General features: G+C 45.6%; 1 pseudogene; it reads right to left on the bottom strand.

Annotated features, from left to right (window-relative positions):
* Positions 1 to 7,500, bottom strand: part of LOC111961001 (semaphorin-3D-like) — a 69,182-nt pseudogene that overhangs the window by 43,244 nt on the left and 18,438 nt on the right.

Raw genomic sequence — 7,500 nt, 5'->3', positions numbered from 1 at the left:
CAGCGGCTAGCATTAGGCCTTAAGATAACCCCACTGATGGACTGGTGTGTGTGTGTGCGTGTGCGTGTGACAGCTACAGTGCCACAGCCCAGGGTGTGGTAACTATGGTGACTAAAATTCTTCCTATTCTCTCCTCCCTATCCAGTTTTCTGAGGATGGGAATCAACAGTGACAGAAACAAAGATGTGTCTGCTTATGATAGACATATGGATATCCTGAAGGGAAATACATTATAGTTTGGTCACACTTTATTTGGAGAGTCCGGATGATCCATCTGTAGATGTCTACAGATGGTCGTACTATCAACAATCTATATGTTGATAAGCAACGGCTTGCTATGGTTAGGGTTAGGTTTAGAATAAGGGTTAACTAAGGGTTAAGGCTAGAGTTAGGATAAGGGTTAAGGATAAGGATTAAGGTTAAGGATCTGGGTTAAGGTTAAGGTTAGCAGATAGTTAGTTTAAATCTTACTTACAGTCTGTAGATAGTCTGTAGAGAATCTGAAGTTAATTAGATCATGGCGTTAAAACCTTGAGATCTTTAGTAAAACTAAATTAATGCCATGTTAAACATTATTTTTAATTAGTGTCACACCAGTCTTCGCTTTGGCTCCGCTCCCACTTCTATGCAGCTCAGTAGATCAGCGACGCCGGCCTTCTAGCTGCTGCCGAACCTGCTGCTGGCAAACGCCCTTCACTCATCAACCCCGGACTTGTAACTTCATCATTACACACACCTGGTTCCAATCCCCACTCTATCACTGTATACTGTATATACTCCCTCTGTCATTTGTCTTTTTCGGTAATTGTAAATGTTGCTTGTTTTCCTCAGTACTTTATTATTTTGCACTTTTGGTTTCATCCCGCTTATATACAGTATATATATTTTGTGCTTTAATAAATGTAGTAGTTCTAAACCTGCGACTGTCTCATCCTCTATACACTTTTGACAGATAGGAATGTCATCACTAGCGTAAGGGTTAACACTCCCGCTATACTGTATAGGAACACTGTGAAAATATCAGAGCGCCATCGACCCATCAAACTATGCAAGAGAAAGGAATTAGCTAAAGCTTGGCTCAGACAATTCCAGACATGGAAGTGTTCCTCTAGCGAAGAGAGATGGAGAACGTGGCTTTACAGTTACATAGAATTCCTAGCTATAAAGAAAAGTGCTTGTCCTGATCTGGGTCAGAATGTAGGTTATGGAACAACTGATTGACATGAGTTAATAGAGAGAGCCAGTCAGATTAACTCTGTAGAATATATCCGATATTATTTCATAAACTAAACTGTCCTAATATATTATCCTATTATCCTAATATATTATCCTATAATGTTACATTATAGCCAAACTGTCCCTCTTGTACATTGGCAAGGAGCCACTAGTATGACAGTAGCACATTTACCCTCATTCTGTCGTCACAGCTCATGTCAGGTTTTTGGAAATACACACAAAAACAATAACAAAGTCTGCTGTGATAATATTAAGATTATGTTTGGATCATTTTGCTGTGTGTCATTGGACGGGAGCCGTACTGTAGCCATACAGTATATTTTTATGATGGATCCGCACAGACACTGAGAGAGAGGTTTCAGAGCACTAGAGCTAGGGCTGGCATATCAGAGGACCTTGAATGATTGTTCTCCCTATTATAAAATCCTGAACTCTTTCACCTCTGTTAGAGTAGAGGTGAAACATTGGCTGATGGTTATTGAGAGGAAAGTTCACTGAGAATCAGCTTTCTGAAATCCAGTTCATTAAGACAGGGATGAGGTGTGTGTTTGAAGCGTGTGATCATGAAGGGATGACGATGCTTTGGAGGAGTGCATTCAATCGGATATGATTGACTTTGATGGAATTTGACTTTACCAACTGTCTTTTCAGAGAGGGGGTGATGTTGTTTTTGAAGTGTGAGTTCAATCAGTAATACTTTTGCTTTGATGGATTTCATCCTTCACTCCTCTTGACAGAGGCAACCTAACATGGAGCTGTACTGACACCCCAAAGCCTGAGGGCAGAGAGGTTAATACACTCTCAGATGTCTTTCAGGTGTGGTTTTCCGAACTCTGGTGCATTTACCCCATTAGTTCTGTTCGTTTGGACTGGTAAGAACATTCTATCCTCACTCGGGAGCACACTAAACAATGCACCGTGGTTCGCTCAAAAAGGGTGGTCTCGGTCCGATTAAATTCGTACCACGGTGCGGTTTGCTGCTGGTGAGAACACATGTCCGGACCAAACATAGGAAAATAACCAGAGTAGCGCATTATTTAGCATCTGATGAAATGCACGCAGTGTCATAACTTGAGATCTCTAAACTATTCCGTGAGTATCAGCACATTTATGAGCGCATCTGATTATTAGTGCAGACAGGGGCAATAACGGTGATACCGGCTACTAAATATATTCTATTCACACAGCAGTTAGAGCAGCTATTGTGCTGTTTCCTCCCACATGTTGTTGGAACACCAAAGCGAAAGTAATATGAAGATTGGGACACACAAGTGATGCTTCATGATAATCATAAATGGATTTAACGTGAGCATTTTGGTACAATAAACAAATGACTGTAATATATTAGTTATGCTGAATTATATGGGGTGACAGGTAGCTTAGTGGTTAGAGCGTTGGGCCAGTAACCGAAAGGTTGCTAGATCGAATTCCCCGAGCTGACAAGGTAAATATCTGTTGTTCTGTGCCTGAACAAGGCAGTTAACCCACTGTTCCTAGGACGTCACTGTAAATAAGAATTTGTTCTTAACTGACTTGCCTAGTTAAATGAAAATATGGCTCATGTTTTCAACTGGAATGAAACAACGCAAGCTGCAGAGCTGAACATTCATATTTCTACAGGCCAATTTGCTACATAAATAGTGTTTATTAAGGCAGTTATTATTCCTACTCAATGTATGTACTACAATGTATTTATGTTGTAAACTATCTACATGTAAAGAAGCATATATTTTCAACCATGCTGGGTTTGTAAGAGACTCGGCCAGGGCAGGAGGTTAGGGGGTGAGAGTTGGAATTGGGGTGAGGGGGGTTGTATAGGGGTTAGAGTAGTGAATGTGAACTAGTGAGTGATTAATTTGTGTTGGGGGTTTAGGGGTTATGAGTTAGATCAGGGTTTGGTGGTCAGGGTTGAAGTAGGGGTTGCAGTGGGGTTGAAATAGGGGTTGCAGTGGGGTTGAAGTAGGGTTGAAGTAGGGTTGAAGTAGGGGTTGTAGGGGTCGTGGGGTTGAAGGTAGGGGTTTAAGTAGGGGTGTGCAGTGGGGTTGAAGTAGGGGTTGAAGTAGGGGTTGAAGTAGGGGTTGCAGTGGGGTGGAAGTTAGGGGTTGCAGTGGGGTTGAATGTGAGCAGGGGTTGAAGTGGGGTTGAAGTAGGGGTTGAAGTAGGGGTTGAGTGGGGTTGAAGTGGGGTTGCAGTGGGGTTAAGTAGGGGTTGAAGTAGGGGTTGCAGTGGGGTGAAGTAGGGGTTGAAGTAGGGGTTGAAGTAGGGATGCAGTGGGGTTGAAAGTAGGGGTTGAAGTAGGGGTTGCAGTGGGGTTGAAGTAGGGTTTGCAGTGGGGTTGCAGTGGGGTTGCAGTGGGGTTGAAGTAGGGTTTGCAGTGGGGTTGCAGTGGGGTTGAAGTAGGGGTTGCAGTGGGTTTGAAGTAGGGGTTGCAGTGGGGTTGCAGTGGGGTTGAAGTGGGGTTGAAGTAGGGGTTGCAGTGGGGTTAAGTAGGGGTTGCAGTGGGGTTGCAGTGGGGTTGCAGTGGGGTGCAGTGGGGTTGAAGTAGGGGTTCCAGTGGGGTTGCAGTGGGGTTGCAGTGGGGTTGAAGTAGGGGTTCCAGTGGGTTGCAGTGGGGTTGCAGTGGGTTGAAGTGGGGTTGCAGTGGGGTTGAGTGGGTCAGTGGGGTTGAAGTAGGGGTTGAAGTAGGGGTTGCAGTGGGGTTGAAGTAGGGTTGAATAGGGGTTGAAGTAGGGTTTGCAGTGGGGTTGAAGTAGGGGTTAAAGTAGGGGTTGCAGTGGGGTTGAAGTAGGGGTTGAAGTAGGGGTTGAAGTAGGGGTTGCAGTGGGGTTGAAGTAGGGGTTGAGTGGGGTTGAAGTAGGATGGCAGTGGGGTTGAAGTAGGGGTTTGAAGTAGGGGTTGAAGTAGGGGTTGAAGTAGGGGTTGCAGTGGGGTTGAAAGTAGGGGTTGCAGTGGGGTTGCAGTGGGGTTGAATAGGGGTTGAGTGGGGTTGAAGTAGGGGTTGAAGTAGGGGTTGAAGTAGGGGTTGCAGTGGGGTTGAAGTAGGGGTTGAAGTAGGGGTTGCAGTGGGGTTGAAGTAGGGTTTGCAGTGGGGTTGCAGTGGGGTTGAAGTAGGGGTTGCAGTGGGGTTGAAGTAGGGTGCAGTGGGGTTGCAGTGGGGTTGAAGTGGGGTTGAAGTAGGGGTTGCAGGTGGGTTGAAGTAGGGTTGCAGTGGGGTTGCAGTGGGGTTGTGAAGTAGGGGTTGCAGTGGGTTGAAGTAGGGGTTCCAGTGGGTTGCAGTGGGGTTGCAGTGGGGTTAAAGTAGGGGTTCCAGTGGGGTTGCAGTGTGGTTGCAGTGGGGTTGAAGTAGGGGTTGCAGTGGGGTTGAAGTGGGGTTGAAGTAGGGGTTGCAGTGGGGTTGCAGTGGGGTTTGAAGTAGGGGTTCCAGTGGGGTTGCAGTGGGGTTGTAGTGGGGTTGAAGTAGGGGTTGCAGTGGGGTTGAAGTGGGGTTGAAGTAGGGGTTGCAGTGGGGTTGAATTAGGGGTTGCAGTAGGGTTGCAGTGGGGTGAAGTAGGGGTTGGCAGTGGGGTTGCAGTGGGTTTGAGTAGGGGTTGCTGTGGGGGTTGCAGTGGGGTGAAGTAGGGGTTGCAGTGGGGTTGAAGTAGGGGTTGCAGTGGGGTTGCAGTGGGGTTGAAGTAGGGGTTGCAGTGGGGTTGCAGTGGGGTTGAAGTAGGGGTTGCAGTGGGGTTGAAGTAGGGGTTGCAGTGGGGTTGCAGTGGGGTTGAAGTAGGGGTTGCAGTGGGGTTGCAATGGGGTTGACGTAGGGTTGCAGGGGGTTCGAAGTGGGGTTGCAGTGGGGTTGATATGAGGGGTTGCGGTGGGGTTGAAGTGGGGTTGAAGGTAGGGGTTGCAGTGGGGTGCAATGGGGTTGACGTAGGGGTTGCAGTGGGGTTGAAGTAGGGGTTGCAGTGGGGTTGAAGAGGGGTTGCAGTGGGGTTGCAGTGGGGTTGAAGTAGGGGGGGTTGCAGTGGGGTTGCAAAGTCGGGTTGTAATGAGGTTGTATGAGTGGTTTGGGAGTTTGCGTTACTGTAGGATTTTTGTTAGAGTTCAAATGTTATTTTTGCTTTGGAGCTAAAATGGGTTTTTAAGGAGCCATAGCTCAAAACAAACACAGTCTCTAGTTTACCCAACGCTAAACACACTGACACACACAGAGGACCACAGCTACCCCAGACCCAGGCCCAGACCCAGACCCAGGCCCAGGCCCAGACCCAGACCCAGGCCCAGACCCAGACCCAGCTGAGCTGCATACTTCACTGAAGACCTTCATGATATACGCATACTAATTCTTATTTCTGTATAAATATAGAACTCTATAAAGTACATATGTATTTAAAACTAATTAAATGTTTGCATATTCATCACTTTTCACTATAACTGCTTCAGAGATTTAACATGTTAACAGGGTGGAAATTACATTTACCTTACTGAAGAGACTAAAATGGTGAACACTGTGGAGGCTAAAAAGAGTGTATGTAGAGTTGTTGTAGTTGTATAACATGATAAACACAACCCAACAGTACGGACCCCCGACATCACTCTCTCTGTTTTCAAGTGATATATCACGCCTCATATCTATTAACACAGTGACCAAGGGAGCTTTTATGTGTTGTATGTGTGTATGTGTGTTCTGATAACAGTTGTGATCCCTATGGTCGAACTCACAGGAGCCGAAAAGAAAGGTGAAGAAAGACAACGAAAAAGAAAGGGAAGAAGAGAGAGCTAGAAGTCAGAACAATCATCTGGACAGTGGGCCAGAGAACGGCTCATTTATGGGTAATTCACCGCAGCTGAGGATAAAAAATACTGCAGGTAGCTGGTGTTAACATAGAGGAGTAGTTGAAGTAGCTGGCACGATGATAAGAGAAATAGCTGTTGTGTGTGTTGCACTGCTGCATATACTGTATTATGTTCTACCTCTGTTGTAGATATCATATTATGTCTTTGTAGATGTGGCGGTAATTTCTTGGTTAAAGCACACGACCAACAACCCATGCCAACCTAAAGTTAGACCGCTGGTACCCAACATGTTGGTTGAGGACCTGCTTGTGGGTCGTAGCTAGTTCATCCTCCCAGCTAAAGCATCTATTAAAACTAGCAGAATTAAATTCATGCGGTTAAGTCACATATTAAACATGATTCTTTAATTTGTCCTAAATAATAGCCATCATTCGGCCATCAGTGCATTAGCATGTCATTATTGTACCATATATCCTAGTCTCTTACCTTTGTAGCTGAGTTTGACTCTGGGTACATTGTGTTTGACACTTTCTTCAGATGGCAGGAGGACCAGCAGTATTATCCCCAGAAGCAGCAGCCCTGGGTGGGCTAGAGACAGCCTAATCCTCCCCTGACTTCCAGCGGAGCTCCCGGACAGCCTCTCACCCTGGTTCCTCTCCCAAGGATCAGGATTTGTTCCTCCAGTCTTCATGATGAGAGAGTGGAGGTTTTCTTCTCTCTTCTGCTACTGTTCCTCAACCGTCCTGAAAGGAGGAGGAAAGCAATGTCAGGAGTTAAAGAGTTAAGGGAGGTCTCTCTCTTCTCTCTCTTCTCTCTCTTCCTCTCTTTCTACCTCTCGCATCCTCTCTCTATTCCTGTGTGTGTGTGTGTGTGTGTGTGTGTGTGTGTGTGTGTGTTGTGTTGTGTGTGTGTGTGTGTGTTGTGTGTGTGTGTGTGTGTGTGTGTGATGTGTGTGTGTGTGTGTGTGTGTGTGTGTGTGTGTGTGTGTGTGTTGTTGTGTGTGTGTGTGTGTGTGGGTGTGAGAGAGTATTCAGCTGTTTCTACATGGTACCCTATAGGCATGCTGTTCTCTGTACCAGGCCTACATCAGCTGTTGCCTGTCCCTGCCTCTCCTATTGTGTCCATCTACATCTGTTTAACCAAAACAAAAGGTCAGGCCAACAAAAACAGCCGTCGTCTTTCACACATCCATCCTTCTTTCTAAAGTCTCTCTCTCCTCGCTTCTCTCCCGCTCTCCTTCTCTATCTGTCTCTTTCTTTCTCATGCTAAACTCTTTTCATTATGTATAGATGTAGGGCTTACATTTGAGCCAGTTTGCAACAGCAGGAAAATAATACTGCAGCAACAGGAAATGTTCATTATTATGTGGATTATAATTAATCAACCTTTTTTTGTAGGGGTTGATAAATGTCTAAAAATTCTTTATGAAAATTACAACATTTAGAAGCCTTTTAAAACTTGAAATACACTACAAGTTCGCATTACAAT

Source organism: Salvelinus sp. IW2-2015, linkage group LG4q.1:29 (assembly GCF_002910315.2).
Source record: "Salvelinus sp. IW2-2015 linkage group LG4q.1:29, ASM291031v2, whole genome shotgun sequence".
Classification (NCBI taxonomy): domain Eukaryota; kingdom Metazoa; phylum Chordata; class Actinopteri; order Salmoniformes; family Salmonidae; genus Salvelinus; species Salvelinus sp. IW2-2015.
The sequence above is the reverse complement of the archived record's forward strand: the minus strand, read 5'-3'. Positions and strand labels throughout refer to the sequence as shown.